The sequence below is a fragment of the Meleagris gallopavo genome, chromosome 2, assembly GCF_905368555.1.
Source record: "Meleagris gallopavo chromosome 2, MGAL_WU_HG_1.1, whole genome shotgun sequence".
NCBI lineage: Eukaryota > Metazoa > Chordata > Aves > Galliformes > Phasianidae > Meleagris > Meleagris gallopavo.
Genome location: NC_139405.1, coordinates 94,186,042 through 94,204,486, shown reverse-complemented (window position 1 = coordinate 94,204,486; position 18,445 = coordinate 94,186,042). Strand labels below are relative to the sequence as shown.

At 39.6% G+C, this 18,445-nt stretch overlaps 1 protein-coding gene across 4 annotated transcripts in view; it reads right to left on the bottom strand.

Moving 5' to 3' along the window:
• Positions 1-18,445, bottom strand: part of RNF144A (ring finger protein 144A) — a 63,164-nt gene that overhangs the window by 38,710 nt on the left and 6,009 nt on the right. For 3 of the 4 annotated variants that reach the window (XM_085217978.1, XM_085217977.1, XM_085217979.1), the window contains exon 2: positions 8,776-8,865. The exons of the other annotated variant lie outside the window; for it this stretch is intronic. The gene's annotated coding sequence lies outside the window, so the exon portion shown is untranslated. The remainder of the gene's footprint in view (positions 1-8,775; positions 8,866-18,445) is intronic. 4 annotated transcript variants of the gene reach the window in all.

Here is an 18,445-nt window from a genome sequence, read left to right as displayed (position 1 = left end):
CAGAAATGCTGTACTCGAGGCTCCCCAAGCTAAAGTTCTCTAAATAAGAAGCACTGATGAATTAAAAATCTTTGATTTAGATAATGCGAGCAGAGGAATACTATTAGACTTTTTTCCACGCAGCTCTGTAAATCTTAGCACAGCTCTTAAAAATCAATAGGTGTTGGGCTTTGATTTAATCGTTTCTAGTTCCTATGTAGCTTTTTCTTCTTACTCAGTGGTTAATCATAGTAAGTTAAGATGCTTTTGGAGCTTGAAGTATAGCTTTTGTTTCCTCATTTATAATAAAACTTTAACAACAAAAGCTACAGGGTTCTCTGCATTTGTAAATGGCTCTCACTGCCAGCTAGTTAATTTAGTAAAAGTGTTAAGAAAGTGATAGGACTTTGCTTTCTTAACCTTTAATACTGTGCAAGACACCTGAATATATTAGACCACTCCCCCAGTTAACATGCACATTGTAGAAGGTACTTCCAACCTAAATCATTCTGTCATGCTCAGTTCAGACGTTACACATTATCACATGCTGTATACTCATAAAAGCAGCGCTGGGCTGTGGCTCTGAACATGGCACACACATTTTGCTTCATCTGTGATTCCTCTGGGTTCCCTAGTTCTGGAAAGACAGTGAACTGGAAAAAGTCCAGCAAAGGGCCTCAAAGATGACTGGGCCCCAGAGAATCTCCGGTATGAGGAAAGGCTGAGAGACCAGGGGCTGCTCAGCCTGGAGATGAAAAGACTGAGGGAGGAATCTTATCAATGCTTATTAATATCTAATGGGTAGGAGTAAAGTGGATGGGGCCAGGCTATTTTTGGTGGAGCCCATTGACAGGACAAGGGGCAATGGGCACAAACTGGAACTCAGGAAGTTCCATCCGAACATGAGAAAGAACTTCTTTACTTTGAGTGTGACAGAGCATTGGCACAGGCTGCCCAGAGAGGTTGTAGACTCTCCTCACCTGAATGCTTTCCTGTGTGACCCACCTGCTGAAGGGAACCTGCTTTAGCAGGGAGCTGGACTCTATTCTCCAGAGATGCCTTCCAATCCCTGTGATTCTGTGACCGTACAGGAAGAGTACCAAAATGCTACCGCACTAACACTTTCTCATAGGCTACAGTGCTTGTTTGCTTAGTTGTTGAGTGCATGCAGGGCTCAGAGACAGAAAATTTATTTATTCTCAGCAGAAAGATCTGGCATGCAGCATAGAACAGGGGAAATTTGACAAGATTTATTCTGGCAAGGAGGGAAAAACATTTCTAGGGCAGCTTACATTTGTGCTCATCATTCTAAGGGCTTATAAAGAAAAGCCTTAAGAACAACCAGTCCAATGAATAGCTTTCTTATATGAGTTCTGATAATTTTTAAAGAAACTTAATATTAACAGCATTTTCATTTCACTTCCTAAAGAAAGAAAAATGAAGAAACAACATTTATATTTAAAGCATTGATATCCATAAAAATATATTCCCAAAGCTATTTTATAAAACGAGTTCTTCTTATGCATCCAAACAATCAACTAATGATCAGAAAGGTCACGTGAGTTTGTCACATGGGAACAATATCCATTAAAGAGCTCCTTAGAGGCATTCCCCTTCCTTCATGAAACACTCACCTCAAGTCTCATACCTTGAACATACATTCTGTCTGAAAAAATCTAGTTTAGAAGCTCTGCAGATAGTCAGTTGTTCTGTATGGTGCATGCTGTAGGTTTCAGAAGCTAAAATCATAGGAATAAAGTTATAAAGCTCAACTAATAAATATCCTCAATACTAAATTTACTGCTTCAAAAAACAGATGGATGAGTATCTGAATTTTGTGTTCAACCATTTTCTCTAGACCCATTTGAGTGTCAGAAAACATGTCTGAAGCAGAATATGAGCAGTTTTGACTGCTCTAGCATCTTTCCTTTTGCATGCAGCACCAAAAGAAGTGATCATCACAACCATTTAATACTTAAATGCTAAAAAAAAAAAAAAACTTAGTAAAATAAAATTTCAGTGGAAAGAAAAATTATTATTAAGAAGGCCAAATTAAAAAATGGTAGTTAAAGATATTCTACACTTTCCAGATGCCACGTGTTGAAATTGGAAAGAATCCTACTATTTAAAATGCTCAACTCATGCTTTCCCAAACCAAACAAGAAAAAACCCACAGAAGCCGTTTTTTTTTTTTTTTCAGCTTCTGGGAAGATCACAGATGAGGTCGTTTACCACAGTCCAAGCCACGTTACATGGTACTTGCACAGACATATGCCACCCACCCAGCTCAAGACATAATGTCCTATTTAAAGAAAAACCACTGTACTAAAAAACGAATCTTTTTTGTAAGTTCTGTAATTGTTGCTTTTTCCTATTTTACTTTAATGGTGTTTTTATGTTAAGGAGATGGAGAAAGAGCAGCTACATTGGTCTGACATGCCAATTTTAAAATAGAAACGGAGAGGAATTGCTCCAGAGGTTCTAAACTAAACAACATGAATGGCAACCCACTGTTTAAAATTAGCTTTTGTGGTTTGTTTTTAGATATTCCTAGTAGCAAATTCAATCTGATTGCTCTCTCTTGGTTGACTTTATTGTACCTAGCAATCTAGGAGACCAGTAATAGAAATTTCATTTAAATATGGCTATTAATGTTTCTAAAGATAGCCTATTGTATGAGTAAGCTTTGTCACAGGCTCTAGATTTCCCCTCCCCCACATACATCACTGTTGCCCCTGCAGAGGACAATAAGTTCTTGGCTAGGAGTTAAAAGCTCTACATGCTTTTAGGATTAAATAGTTGGTCAATTTTAAAACTAGACAGGAAGGAAAAAAAACTGCTACAGGGAGGGAACGGAACACTGAAATGTCTTTGAATTTCTATTTTAAGACTAATGAAAAGAACCCCCACTAATGAATAACCACCACGCCTGATCTGTATCATCTTTATTTTCTGAAATCCCTGGTTAACCTTCACTGACAACTAATACAGTAGTTTGCCTCAATCAATTGGAGTACACCGCCTTTTTGTTTCTTTCCAGCAGGAAACCAATTCAACAGATTCAATAGCAGAGTAGTGCTACTTTAAAAGTACATAGGAGGGAGAAACAGAGCAGAGGGCTAATGCTTGTCCAAAAGAAGCAGAACAAGCCTTTCTTTAAGTAGAGGGGGAATGTAAGGACAGCATATCTTACAGCAGAGAGCACAAACGAGAGCAAGAGAATCACAACTCAAAGAAAGGTGCTTGGAGGCCCTCACAATTCATTTAGGCAGGGGTAGACCATCGTAGGAAGACACCACAATGCAAGAGAAGATGGGAAATCCAGTGATTCTTTCATCCGTACCAAACACTGCTATGAAAGAAGTATAGGTAGCTGTTACTACAACAGGCATAAGCCAAGGTAATGCTTCATAAGCTTTAAACATCTGAAGTCTGATAAGTGAAGTCATGTACTCATATTAACAGTGTGTTTGAGAACATGACAAAGCAACTAGGTCAGTAACTGATTAATCCCAGGTACATTTGTAGTTTCATCTGTGCTTTAAAATAACAACAGAAAACCCAAGCACTGCTAGCAAAGGCCTACAGAAGACAGTATTGATTAAAAGACACACAGACCAGGAAGAGACATCCAAATACAAGATATTAAGACACTTAAATCATAAGCTGACCACATGTGGCTTCTGAATGGCAGTTACCAAATGAATGAAAATAACTAGCCGTTTATAAAGTGTTTGATAAAAACAGGAGTATAAGTCTTAAAAAAGAAATAATCACAATACATAAAAAAAAAAAAAGATTATGGACACAAAGCAATGGCATTAGAGCTAGAACGCAAGCTATAGGGAAGAGAGTTCTTCCCCCACACACTGGTCACAGCACTTTGACACTGAGTGGCCAACTGGAAATGATTCAAACCTATGAATAAAAGTTACCTGAGCTTGGTTTGATGAAGACTGCTCTAATACCTGCTTGCAGCCTGAAGTAACCAAGAGGTCTGGGATACTGGCACACCAGTGTTTGGCAGATGGAAAAAGCAGGCAAAGTAGCATGCAGCGCATAAAGGAATATAATTATCCTGCGTCACAGACAGTTTGTACTCTCTCCTTTGTCCTCCACTAACTCTCAAAATTAAATGTTTTTATTCTGGAGAGACTGACTTTGTGTTTTGGTTCAAGAAAGCGTGGTTGAAAATTGGGTGTTGTGCTTGGAAGAGCAAGTGGTGAAGTTTGAGAGGGCTCCAAGTTCCTGGAGAAGTTCATTCCACAGCCCATGAGACAGCTCCTGCTTTTGCACCACTCAGCTTGCTTCTGCAACTGACTCAGCCACCAACCTGCCTCTTCCTCAGCTTGGAGCTCCAGTCCTTATGGTAGCAGCACTTCAAAATTATGGCAGACATGAGAAGAGCTACTGAATAACAGGAAAGTTATTAGACAAGCTGTAAATCAGCCTTCTACCTTAGTAGCAGAGGAAAAGACAGTATGAAACCCACATCCTTTCCTTGAGATGCATAGCTCTTCAACAGCTTTGTTCCCACTGGCAGTTCTTATGGTATACAACTGTTTCAACTCAACTTAATAATTTTACAGGGAAGTAAAATTGGATGGAGACATGCAAAAAGCAAACCAGAGCTCAAGACAGAAGGAAGAGCTCAAAATCTTGCTATTCAGGGTGGGATGAAGATTCAGTAACATAAACATAAGAATCGATACAGAGAGAGCTTTTGTACTGATTTCACTTGGAGGGACACTGGAAAAATACAAGAGAGTGAAAAATAGGTAACATAAAACTAGAGGATCCAGAGCAATCCCTGAACCTAGGAAGGTACAAGAAAGTTTCTCAAGCACATCTGCAGTGAATCTCATTCAAGAGGAGAAAAAAAGTGGAAGTTTTTTGGGGGGAAAGCTCAGGAACTGAGTTTGACATGCAGCAACAAGACCCTTCTGCATGAAAGGTCAACTTCTACAAGAACTGGTCTGCAGTGATTGCTTAATACTTCTCTTTGAAGGTCAAAATACACAACAGCAGACACATGCCTTAACTTATGCCTATTTGTCCACTTTGCACATTGCCAGTACATTCCAGCACATTTAAGTATTGGAATCCTACTGCATTCCCTATTTTGTGTCTGCAGTGGTCTGCAACCTCTACTCCCTTCTCACTCACTGCACAGGGGAAAAAACTGGGCTATGCCCAAGTCCACCCAACTCTTCAAATCCACTCTTAACGGAAAAGCAGCCAGTTTCACATAGCCTGGAACAATCTATTCAGAGAGCTCATTTCACATATACACAACATCTGTTCAAAAAGCAAACGTTTGCAGCCAGATTTCAGTTCTACAAAACACAAAAGGGGAGGAAAAAACCCTCCCATTTAGTTGTCAGCATATGGTACTACCTCCAAAACAGCTTATTCAACTGCACCTTTTATAAATCAAGACTAAGTTCTCAAAAGAGCACAACAACAACAGAGAGGGGAAAAGACTTCCAGAATTTGAAATAAAAGCCCAGAGATGTAACCTACCGCTGATGATTTCAGTCAAATGTTGAGCTTGTCTGAAATAATTGCAACACATTAACAACTAAGAATTTTTTTTTTTTTTTTTTAATTTAAGACTGAGAATTCCTGGCCTGGTTAGGACCATTCTTTGTCACTTTGCACGTACCACAGCAGTGCCATATAAACAACAGAGCAAACAAGGAACACGTGAGCTGATATAAGATACGTTCTAAAATTTTACTTTCCAAAAAGAAAAAAAAGAAAATAGAAAAAGTCATTGTCCACTTTCACCACTTCCAAACCTTTCTTTGCTATCAGAGAGATTTCCTGTGACTAAAGTCAATAGGTTTACTTTCACTTCTTATTTCAGGAACTATAATTAAACAAAACCTACCTAGTGGTTGTTGCCACATAGTGTGTTTGTCACCTCTGCAGCACAGTTCTTTCTTCCTTTCACAGGCCGAAAAAAAACTAAATCCAACTCCTGTAAGCAGTTTATATTCACATCTTCACTAACTTTCATCTCACCTCTCAACATTTCCAAGCTGAACTCAGCAGCAGCCAAAGGCACAGTTTGGCTACAAAACGTAACAGAATAATAACAATAATGCAAATGATGTATGTGTCACTGGAGCTGAATCATACACACTGCACACTCATCCCTGAACCATGGCACACCAACTCAGCTGCCACCGGGCTTAAGACAGCAAATTAGAATACATTAACTTTGCTACGACATCTGATGAAAAACCAAAACACTGTGATTGCTTCCTTTCACACCAAAATGGAACATTAGAACTATTTAAAGATTATTAACAAGATGACAAACAACTCCAAAAGAAATCTCCACAATCTCAAACCAGTGCTAGATTATTAGAGAAGTTTGCTTTTTCTGGCAAACTCTGGTTTTCACCATTAGTTCCTTCTCTCTCAGCTAAGGAGCAGGAGTAAGCTACTGAGCTACACCTATGAAAGCATCTCTAAAGAAGAAGAGATGCACAAGCTTTTCTCAAGATACTTAGAGAAGAAAAATCAATACTTATTGCAGCTCAGCAAGTTCTGTCAATATATTCACTGTCATACCAAGGAAACAGCAGGCTTTTGCCTGCTAGACAAGGATAATCACAGTGCAGCACTTTTCTGCTTTATACTAACAGCCTGAATTATGTATGGTATGTTCTTGTTCGTCACACAAATACCTCATGATCATCCGTATGCCACAAATATTTTCCAGTACAGACTACTGCCAGAATACGCACCATTCCAGTAATCCTTTAGAGCCATTCCAGGGTGTGCAGGAAGCAGAAATATTCAAAATCAAGTCACATTTCAGCTATGGAAGAGCACAGTGAGGCTGAGCTATTCAGACTCATCACAGAAGACCAGAAGAGACTGATAGAGTCCAGAGTTGCTTCACATTTGGTGACCACCATGCATGAACAACATGACTCTCCTGGGAGAAGAATGGAGAGCTGATCTCTGTGAAGAAACCTGGGGAAGCCTGGCTTATTTGTTTGACGCATGGGGATCAGGAGGAGATATAGTCACTCCCTGCATACAGATGACACAGGGTAACAAACATCACAAAGTATGAAATAAGTTATCTAAGCTAGAGAGATGTCATTGCCAGGACAAACAGGCATGAATTTGTCATTATGTATTTATTACAGAAACTTGAAGAAATGTTCTAGAGTAATAGACACGCACCAAAAGTTTCTACTACATCTTCCCAAAATAAGTAGGGGAAGCAGAAATAATGATTACTTATGAAATGAGAGTTTATGAAAGGAGAAGTTATACAATTTACAGTCCAAAGTGCAAGGGACACAAGAAATCATTTCCAGTTCTTCATACAAAAGTTTTAAATCAAATGCTTAAAATAATAATAATAATAAGCAGTGAAGAGTTGTTTAACTTCATTTTTTTAAGGAAGGGATACTGAAGATGCTGAGACATTCTGGTCTAAAATAAATTTTATCTATTTCTTTGCCTTTCTGTTTTTCTGCTGGTAAAAAAAGAGCATGACAAAATATTTTTTTCAGTTGGTACGAAAAGAGTGAGCGGGAAAGAAAATGCTATGTGAAAAATATTTCAGTAAACTTTACAGTTAAGTGGTACCTCTTTACGCTAAGAGACATTACTCAAGTTAAACATGCAGCTTTTTTGTATAAAAACTCAATACATAAACTCAAGCCAATGAGGAAATGGTTATGCTTTTTTCACACTAGGTTCTTTTCGTGCTTAGAAAAAGTCATGCAAGAACACTTTTACAGTTTGAGTGCTAAGACAAGAACATCAGTTTGAAAGGAAAGGAGAAAAAAAAATCTGCTAGTCTGCACATATATGAGATTACAATACTATTTCCAAAAGATGCATGCAAGCAAAAGTGGCATTGCTCAGGAAAATGGAAAACCTTGAATATGTAATTACAAGCTCAGGGAAATGAAAAATCTGAAGTTTACATTAATTTCCACAAATGGCAACATATGAGGGGAAACATAATACAGCAGTTCCAATGCTAGTGATATTTACATGATCTTTTCTAAACCACAAGCAGAATAAAAATGGAGACACTTTCATTATTTAAAGAGAATTTTTACTGCCTTCTAGAAGGCAAGTAGATCAGCATGTGTGCTATATTTTTTTTCTTTGTTGGAAATCTATTTATCAAATACATGAGCAGTTTGCTATGGCATTAATACAGATAGATCTATAGCCAACTCAAGAAAGAAATCACTTATTTTGTTACCATATTTCCTTATTTGGATTATTACTGCTGGTTAAAATTGAAAGCACAGTATTGTGGAACACCAACCTACTAAATCAAGGAGTGTATATGAAAGCAAAGCAGGCTCTCATGTAGAGTTTGATGAAAACAAAAACCTAATCAGCCTATTTAAGGCAGTACAATATGACTGTGCTTTGAAGACAGTTATAGAACTGTACCAAAACAAGTCTCTGTGCCCTGCGCTTTTCTAGGAAGTTAACTGGAATGCAGATTTTTGCTTTTTTCCTACATTTAATTGGTAAATAAGCCAGCTTTTTTCATCATAGAGCTCCATAATTAAAAACAAACTTTAACAAATTCCCTCCTCTGTAGCAGTTTGAGCTATGTGGTTTTGATTTTTATGGGAGAACACAGCAACAACTCCAGAGCTTCCATAAAGCCCTTCTCTCACGGGCTTTCTTTCCAGCTCCTGTTGGCATAAGAGTCCTACAAAAGAGTGGCTGCATTGGAGACTGCATCTGCGTGTGCCCAGGATAAGTGCTGCCAAGACAGTCAATGCAAGCGCCTACCACAACAAGCTCTCCTTTGTCAGTCACAGGGATCCCATGAGACAGCACCAACCAGTCTAGGAATTTGGCTCGATGCAGAGGTAGACAATCCTAAAAAAACAAAAATAAGGGTCAGACTTTATTTAGATTGACTGTATAAAACCGGAACTCACCGCTCTGTTCCGTCAATGAGCTTTTAAAAGTGTGTGGTGGCACAGGAGGTCCTAGCGAAGACAAAAATTCACCTCTCGACTCTTTTTGGCTCAAGGAGCATGTGGGATGGGATGAGTCTTCCTAAAGTGACATGATGGAGATTTTTTAATGCAATATATTTTTACGCCTGAAGAGGAAAATATATTTTATAACGTCTCACATAGATGCAGTCCTCACGGTCAGAGCTTCACAAAAGTATGCTCTGAAGATCACAGACCGCATACAGCAATAGATTCAGGGACTTCTTGTGTGCAAGAACTACACTGAATTAAGGTAGCTTTGCACACTCTTAACAAAGCATTCTCTGAAACTGTACGAGGACAACATACATACAAAATCACATGCAAAGCCCACCACTTTGAGCAAAGCTAGTCTGTAGGCAGAACATTTTAATAAATATGATAAAATGCCAGGGAAGAGGAGGAATTCAGAATACAGCAGTTGGCAGGAGTGCTGCTTTCATTCCAAGCCATTTCCCATTTTCTGATTTATCCAAATGTTACTTCTGAGAAAGAAACCATTGCCTCAGCTCCTTTTCACTGAATACTCAGAAAACCTACATCCTCAAATGGAGCAAGTAGATTTTAAACATGAAAGCAATCTTTTATTACTTCGTTCATTTTCTTTAAAGCAGTTTTGGAATTAGCTTATTGCCACACACACAAGATTCTGGTCCTCCTTAATTTCTTAATCATGAGCTTTATTAAAGTAACATTTTAAAACAGCTGTATGTTTCAAGACCTAGTTTAACCTTTGGAAGTTTTGAAAATGAGCATTTAATTACTGCAATGTTCTCAGCTTTCACACTGATTTCCACTTAGAGAGATGTGATATGGGGAAGAAAAAAAAAGCTCTATTTCATATGAAAAGGGGGGGGAAAGGGGGAAGAAAGGGGAAGAATAAAAGAAAGAACAACAACAGTAGCTAAAAAATTGACCAGACAGCTCAGGAAACCTTTGCACAAGCTTTTATCCACAGGCATATATGCACATGCACTATAGCACCTTAGAGCTATCCAACATGCTGTTCATCCCACTGTTGTCATCAAAAGGAGGTTCCCTCCTCCCTTCTTGCACATTCTCCTCACTTTTTAACCTTTTCCTCCTACTTGCTTCTTTGCCTCAAATTCTGCTTGGAAATGAGGAAATAGGACCAACTATCATTATTGCCCTCTTCCCACATTCTCTTGATGCTTTGAGGAAGAAATGAAAATCTATTTCATTATGGTACATCTACTAATAAAAAAAAAAAAAAAAAAATAGCTTCCTTGAGCTGAAGGTCAGAGGGAGCATTGAATGTATTAGCTGGTTGGTCTGAATTCTAGAGATTACCTAAGTCCCAGCTAGTCTGAAAGCTAGACAGACTACAAACTCTGCCCAAGCACAAGGTCTGCCTTTATCTGGACACCTCAAGTGATTTACTGCTTTCTCCAGTGGTGGAGAAAGAAATTTACTGACTTGAAGAACTACATCCAGTAAGTTTTGCATGTGGACATACTTAGTTTTAGTCAGTGACTGTAGTTGCATGGCTGTCTAAATGGGAACGGAGACTGTGTGGCGGGGGGGGGGGGGAGAGGGTAGAGAGGAGGAAAACAAAGGAAATCACCTTCCTGCAGCTTCCTCCCTTTTCTGCCTTTCAAAGCCTGGAGAGACCTAAGGAAACAATTCCCTTTTTGTCAGTATTTGCTCTTGCACTCTCTCTTCCAGCCCCCAAAATTCAGGAGAACCTCAGGGATTTACCTCCTATTTCAGGCCTTTCCTTCCTTAGCCACAGTGCAAATTTCAGTCCTCCTCTCCAGCATTTTCTTAAAGACACTCAGCTACTAGGTTAAGCTCTGCAGAGAGACAAAATTCTTATATCCCCTCCCACACAAGTCTTTCCCAGAAGGCTCTCCCTTCATTAGCCAGCATCCTGCCTGTCACCCAGCCTGCAGGCTGATCATTAGAGGCAAAGTGAACTTGCTCATTTTGATCACGCAAAATGCAGTTTTTCCTCATCAGATAACTAAATTGCTTACTCAGGTTTTCCACACTCAAGATCTTCCACCTCTTAACAGGTTTCAACCAATAAGCATTTTGACAAGACCTAAGGAATTATCTTCTCTGCATGACACCTTGCCCTTGTGAATTAAATGACAAAACGTGTTACGTCAGAAACAACAAATCCCCTTGTAATTTCAATCATCTTCTCACTCTGTTTTCTCTTGATTATTTTTCCCCAGTGTTTCAAGAGCCAGCATCTTGCTTCTGACCTGCCCATGACATTGCTCTGCTGGCGATGGAGGACAATGCATCACACAGAGGTGGACATGACACAGCCCCCTATCTGACATGTTTTAGACGCTTGTCGTTGGATGACTGAAGGTCTGCCCTAAAATTACCTGAACAAGGACCCAATAAAACAAATGCACTGGCAAGTGAAAAAATAAAAAGCTGCTCATAACTCATCCTTGCCACATTAAATCTCTACCAGGAATTGTTTCAGCACCAATAATTCTTGTGACTCTTTTTTTGATACCTCCTACAAGTTTTCAAAAGACCTTTTAAAGATGGGAAAACTAAAACCAGATGCAGAATTTACATATTAAACTGTCATTAATGCTTTGCAAGGAGAATCTTTCTTTTACAAATCCCAGCCAAGGATAATTTAATCCTTGTCCCTCTCCAATCCTTCCAGCTATGCACTGGTAAGCTAAATGAAGTTCTATATGCAGTATGTTTGCAGAGCTCCTGCTTTCCAGGATGCTGTCTCCCTTGCTACAGATGCCCAGAAAATTCCTGCATACTTATTTTTAATGTGGGAAACCAAATATAAGTCATTGTTGTGACTGCTTAGTTATCTATAAAATCTGAGAAAGACAGATTGGTAATCAGTGTAATTGGCTTTTCCAAAAAAAATAAAAATAAAAATAAAAATTGAGATGGTGTCTGGTCTATGCCCAGTCCTTTTGGAGCATTTTCACTGCTAGTTTATTTCCCACAGACATCCACTCGTTAATATTTCTGCTGCTCCATTCACCCAGCGTGTTTTTGCTGACATGCTGTAATGCCTCTCCTAACAAGTAAGCTCCATTGTACAAAGCCACAAACTGACAGGCAGAATTAGGAAACCTGCATCAGGCTCAGCACAGAACCAGTGACAGATGAGGAAAGAAAGGCTATGGGATCTGCTGTGTATTTATGTGACAGCCCACAGTTCATCTGCTTTTGTGTCAGCCAGGAGTAGCCAGGAGGCACAAATGGCCGTGAAACTCATCTCCCTCAGCTCCATTCTGTCAGAGCTGATGATGCATCTCATGGCCCAGCAGCCAGAGGGTCTAAGGACAAACACTTCAGGACAGGGAGGAAAAAAGGATGAAATTTGACAGTTTATGTGCACAATTTCAGCTTCAGATTCTCACTTTTGCTTACTGTAGGGACAACGTGTGATTATGCAAAAATGTAAAACCCTCACTGGCATCTTTCAACACTGTCAGGAGATGGCATTTATGCAGTCCTGTGCTGTCATCACCACAGTGAAAAGCAAGAATCAAAAGGGTGATGGTGAGATTCCCTCGGCAGCTATCACTCCCTGGAGCAGTGGAGGAGCCAGGGACACAGTACCTTGGACAATGGGAAATTCTTCTGTGCATGATGTTCACATGCCATGCCAACCCCAAGTCCTGTGATCTCTGGGCTAAAGAGGCTACATCTTGAAATACAGAAACAGAATGTAACCATAGTATTTAGTGAAGAGAAAAACGCAGAGGGCTTTGGGTAAAGCTCTGGGCTATTTGGTGTCAGCTAACTCTGCTGTTCTTCAAGTCAAGAGGTGAAATCCCCATGGACCTCTAGGACCAGCCACCCATCTGCTCTAGTCCTTCCTTTTGGTTTTACCAGTTATATAACCCATGTCATTCTCTCTTGGCAAGCATAGTTCAGACTACCACGGCTGAACAGTTATTTACCTAGCTGATTTGTGACCATAAAATGCTTTCTTATCAGATCCCACGTGGGAAGCTCTAAAGAAACCATGTGATCTCATGAAGGCAGAAAGGCTCAAAATATAGTGAGAGAGGATGCTTTAATAAAATCCACTTACATCAGTGTATCAGATACAGAGTGTTGAAAATCGGGAAATGTATTTCTAACATGGCAAGCCAGACAATTTAATTATGAGGTCTACTTTGAAGCTGACAGCTATTATTGCTCAACTAACTCCAGGATGCACTTGCAAAAGAATCTTCATCATTTCAGATTTGTAACAAGAGGTGGTCTTCTCTTGGATTTAACTAGCAGGTTTACTATAATAGTGCAACAGAAATCCATACACAATTAAGCCTTTGTGAGAAGATGATTCCCCTGCACACCTGCTCATTAAGAAGCTGGAGTGGAAAATGTCTTCCCTATATTTATTTTTCCCTCCAGTGAAGAACAAACATTCAAAAGCTACTGTTAACATAATGAAATCAGCATTGCATATTTATTTTACTGCAGGAGGTTTTGTAATGACTGCATTTGAAGAGCATTTGGAGGGAAGCTGAAGAAATAAGGTATAGATTCCTCTGAAAAGGCAGATGCAGGCATATCACACCACTTTGAACAATTTCTGTACAATGCGGAAAAAATTGCTTTTTCCACATGGCTTGCTAGTCTAGTTTCTTAAGGAAAAATATTAAAATACTGTGACTATCATTTGCATAGAAGTGCCAAGTGGAGTAATAAAAGGCTGAATTTTAGAAAATATCTACCTATCCTTCAGTCACATATGAGAACATTAGGCAGTTTTTTTCTTCTTCCATTTGCAAAAACTTCTTGAAGTTATTATTCACTGAAAGCACTAAAAAATTAAGCTACGGTTTAAGGGCAGCTTCAAGCTGACCTACAATTCTGCACAGATTCAACCTAACCTCATTTTAACATTCAGTCACAGAGGGAGCAGAGAAGTCACTGCTTATCTCTGACACTCTAAAATGCAGAAAGTATTCCTCTGGAAAAGACTAGTGTTTTGTTCTCAAGTGCATGTTTATTTTTAAGTGCCATAGATTTGTATTTTTGCAACCAAGAAGCATTTGAATTGCCTCTTGAAACTCAGGCGCACAGGGATTGACTAGGTGAGGAGAAATACATGGTGTAAGTCCAAATTCCTTTTGGACTACAAACTGTCCATAATTCATGAGATGTTAACAGATACAACTGCACACCATTCAGCCTACAGCCAGAGGGATGGAACTGGAGTGGTTTGGTTGCTGCTGGCTGGCAGAGTGCTCCACAGCCAATACAAGGGCAAAACAGAAGGCAGGGAGAAGCTGGTAGCACAGTGTTACTTTAAAACATACACTCCCTAAGGTCTCAGTATTTCATGGCGGGTACTCTCCCTACACCTGTAGGATGCAGTGTCATTGCTCTTCTCTTGCATCTTGTGTTATATCCGCATACTCACCAGAGTCACTATATCAGCTGAGAGGATTGCGGTTTTCGATGGGAAAGTGAGTTAGATAAGGATTATAGCATTAATTTTCTGCTTCACATTTACCATCTAAAAAATCAACAGATCAAAAAACAAACAAACAAACAAAAACAAAAAAAAAAACAAGCCACCAATCCCTTAACCTAGATACAAGCACAGGAGACCACAGGGAATAGAAGAGAATGTTAAAGGAGATGGCAATGATCTGAACAAGAACTGTCAGTAAGGAAAATACAGCTCTGTAAAAGAGCACACAACCCGTCTCTGTGCGTGCCATTACTCATGTAGAACATGGTATGCAGCACTGTAATTCATAACACCATAGCAATAAAGGCCCCATTCAGTCTGATTGCTTCTACCGCTAACACCAGATCCTCCAAGAAGTCTCCAAAATAACTCCAGTCCTCCCAGTCATGCAGTACTGCTCACTCAGTTATGTTACGCACAAGCTTTCACATCTTGGAGAAGATGAACTTTTAATGTGTACCACCAGATGCTCAATACTCTTGTTCATTTTATGACAGACTGCCCTGAAGCCACTCTTTGTGTTTATGCAATTTGCATATATGGGTACACACCCAGAATAGATTTCATCTGCCAAAATTTACTGCCTTCAGATGAAAATCTAATTGTATTTACTGTATTCTTTTTTGAGAAGCTCACATCTTGTTTTCTTTGACAGTTCCATTATAATTAACCATTAATATCCACAGGAAATGCCAACATTAAAAACCAGCAAGTACTTTTTGGAAATAGTTTGTGCAAAACATCTCAATTTTAAAAAATTTATCCTCATTTTACTGTTTTAATGTAGTGAATAAGTAGTAAGAAAATAAAATTGAAGGGTCTTTGTTATTATTACTGCTGTTATTAAAAGTTACTCTTGTTTTTAGAGAATGTTAGATTTAAAGTTTTCAGGCAAATCAGAAATGTTTTCAGATTGCTGCAGAGCTCCCAACCCTGTAGGTCTATGTTAACTGTAAATGGCAGAAGCCCTCTAATCAAAGGAAAAGTCGGTTTGTCACTTAGCATCCCTAACAAAGCAACCATAAAAGACATAGCTATCATGAAACCTTATTGAGCATTTACACGTGCATCAAAATACAAAGCCCAGTCAAGATGCAAAGCAAGAACGTGTTTTAAATTATTTCTTACTGTCATGTTACAGCATTCATCATTTCAAGCACTTAAGTTCTTTGTATCATCACAAAATAGAAATGAAACAATCAGGGCTATGATGATGAATGTTTGCGAAGAACTCTCCAAGGAAATTCTGATACACTCCCACTCGAGTACTGGAACATTCAGAGACTTTGGCACCTCAGAGCAACTAACACAAAACATTTAGGCTCATGCGTACAACATCTATAAAGAGGATTTCCCACACATACTGTAGAAGACCTACTTGCCAACACCAAGACACAAAACTCCTGCAACCTCTCAACAATGTTCAAGTGCAAAGATACCTCCTGTCATCCCAAACACCACCTCCAAATATCTGTTTAGAGGCAAATCGCTTGCTTTTATTTTTATGAAGTTACCAGCATATCCTGAGCTGTTCTCTTTATCATCAAAGAAATGCTAACCGAACAGTGCCGTTCCATACTTATTGGCTTTCCCCCTCTCTTCTCAACAGTAAGGTGAGCAGCTCACTAGGTGAACGAATGGGCCATTTTGAATTGCCAGAACTTCAGTATGCTTTCCAGTAAAGAGGGGGGGAAAAATTACTTTATTGCTTTTCTTTAGAAGGCTATATCCCCAGACTTTTACCAACTTCTCAGCACAACTGACAAACATTTTAAAAAGTCTAAAACACATTTATCACAAATCTTTAAACTAGGAAAGATCTAGACCTTACTGTAACCTGGCAGATTTCTGCAACGTCTTTCAGGCCTACTTGCCCAAAGTCACTTTGACTACAAAGAAATTTTGAGATAGAACAAGAACTTCCTCTCTTTTCTATCGTACTCTGGATTCTCCAGATTCCTAAGAACTTTAACAATATAGGACTGGATAATTCCTGTATCACAGATATTAATGACGTCTCATGTGAAGTTCCTTTCATAGTTCAAAGAAGAATGGATTTCCATGTTAGTTGAGGTGATTTTGGTAGGACATTCAGATATAACAGTCCACTTTTCGTTTTATCCTGGCGCTTTCCAAGTTGAATTTTTAGTTAACATTCTGCCTATGACTCCACAAAAGCTATAACGCAAAAAGAAGAAAAAAAGCACAATCTTTGCCCTTCTTTCACACTGCAAGATAAGAATGAGTTGGTGTAAAATACCCAGTTACTTCAATGAAAAGAACAGGACAGTCTTAAAGCGTGATAATTGAAGCTATACGAGGAAAGATCCCAAGGTGAGAAGCAGAAATCCTGCATAACCCTGCTGCCCTTCCAGTGATCCATCCTGAAGACCTTTCACACAACAGAAAACAAATCTGTGATCTACCTAACAACAAGCAGCCAGCCTCCTCGAAGCACTTATATCTTTAACAACAATAAAGCTTCAAAGCAATAGTCTAAACTGAAAGGCAGGGAACAGCCATAAACACAAGATTTCATTCATATTTGTGAACTTCAGCTGTTTAAGGAGCTAATGGAAATGTGAAATGACTGGTGAAAATATTTAGCGCTGACAGTTTGTTAAAAAGACTATCACACAGTTTGGATTTAGATGTCGTCTAAGGATTTGTCATAACTTCATTTTAAGATAAAAATCCATTGTGAACTGAAGCTAGAACTAGATTGCTGCTCCCTCTGAAGTTAGATTTTTTTTGCAAACTGTGTAAATTTGAAACAAAAAGTTAAAAAAAAGTGGGTTATCAGCCTGATGTTGTAACTATTCGCAGATGCAAAAGGGACAGGAAAACAAGCAAGAATTGCTTGTTTGCTTCACCCTAAGTAACAGTCACTGGTGAAGTATTACAGAATGGATTTTCAGACATAAATCCGTACAAAGTCAAAGTCTGAGGCTGTTGCTCCAGCAGGATATCACATCACAGAAGAAAAGAGGTAAGTATGAAACACAACACATCCTGAATGCCACCAGATCAGATGCCCAGAGATGGCAGCCATTTGATACCAACCGAGTTCTGGAGGCTTTTGCAGCATAAGAAACTGCAGCAAAGCAAAGGATGAAATCGGATGGTGCAGACGGGCTCCCTCAGAGTCACACAGCTCCAAAGCACAGGGCAGGACCAATCAGCTGCACTGGAGCCAACAACAGCATGGACAGCTGCCAGGCTCGGCAGCACTGCTTGGAGCAAGACACAGCACAAACACGCTCAGCAGAACAGTTCCCAAGATCAGAGATTGTCACTTCACTCAGAAGATAAAGAAAAACATCCTATCTCAGAGCCCTGAGATAAACTGGCACCCTGCAGGTGAGCACGAGCACAGGAAGTGCCGTGACCTTCTGAGCCTCTGACTGTTTACCATTAGAGCTGCAGACGAGATAGCACATGAAGTGGCTGGTGTCAACACATGCAATAACCACAAAGGTCACAGTCACATTTGCTTAAGGACCTTCCTTTGTGGGCTTCACTCTTGCTAACCAGCCTGAAGAGCTGCCTGCTCTGCTCAGCTTGCAGCTTACCAGGGGCATGAAAGCCCTGACCCAGCAGCGGGGTCAGGAGCCCCACAGGCTGATGACCCAGCACATAGCTAAGCTGCTCAGCATCACCCCAATCTATTGGGATCTGTCAGGACAGCCCTGCAACCCTTTGGCCTACAGAGCCAGCAAGTCAAGCCCTCAGGGTCAGCTGAGGCCAGGTTCTGGGATGCTGTCAGTACAAACAACATGCTCGAGCTGGTCCACTGCTCCCAGGCACAGGGAATAAAACCAGTGCATTTTCCCCACTACAGCTTTGCTAGAAAGCTACACACACGATGACTGCCACAAACGTAACCTTCTAATTCACTGTACAGAGAAACATCATCTGCAAACTTCAAGATCTAAGGTGTCAACAACTATAAAAAGTTGAAAGAGAATAAGAAATACTAAAATGAAAAACTTTCAATAAAAGT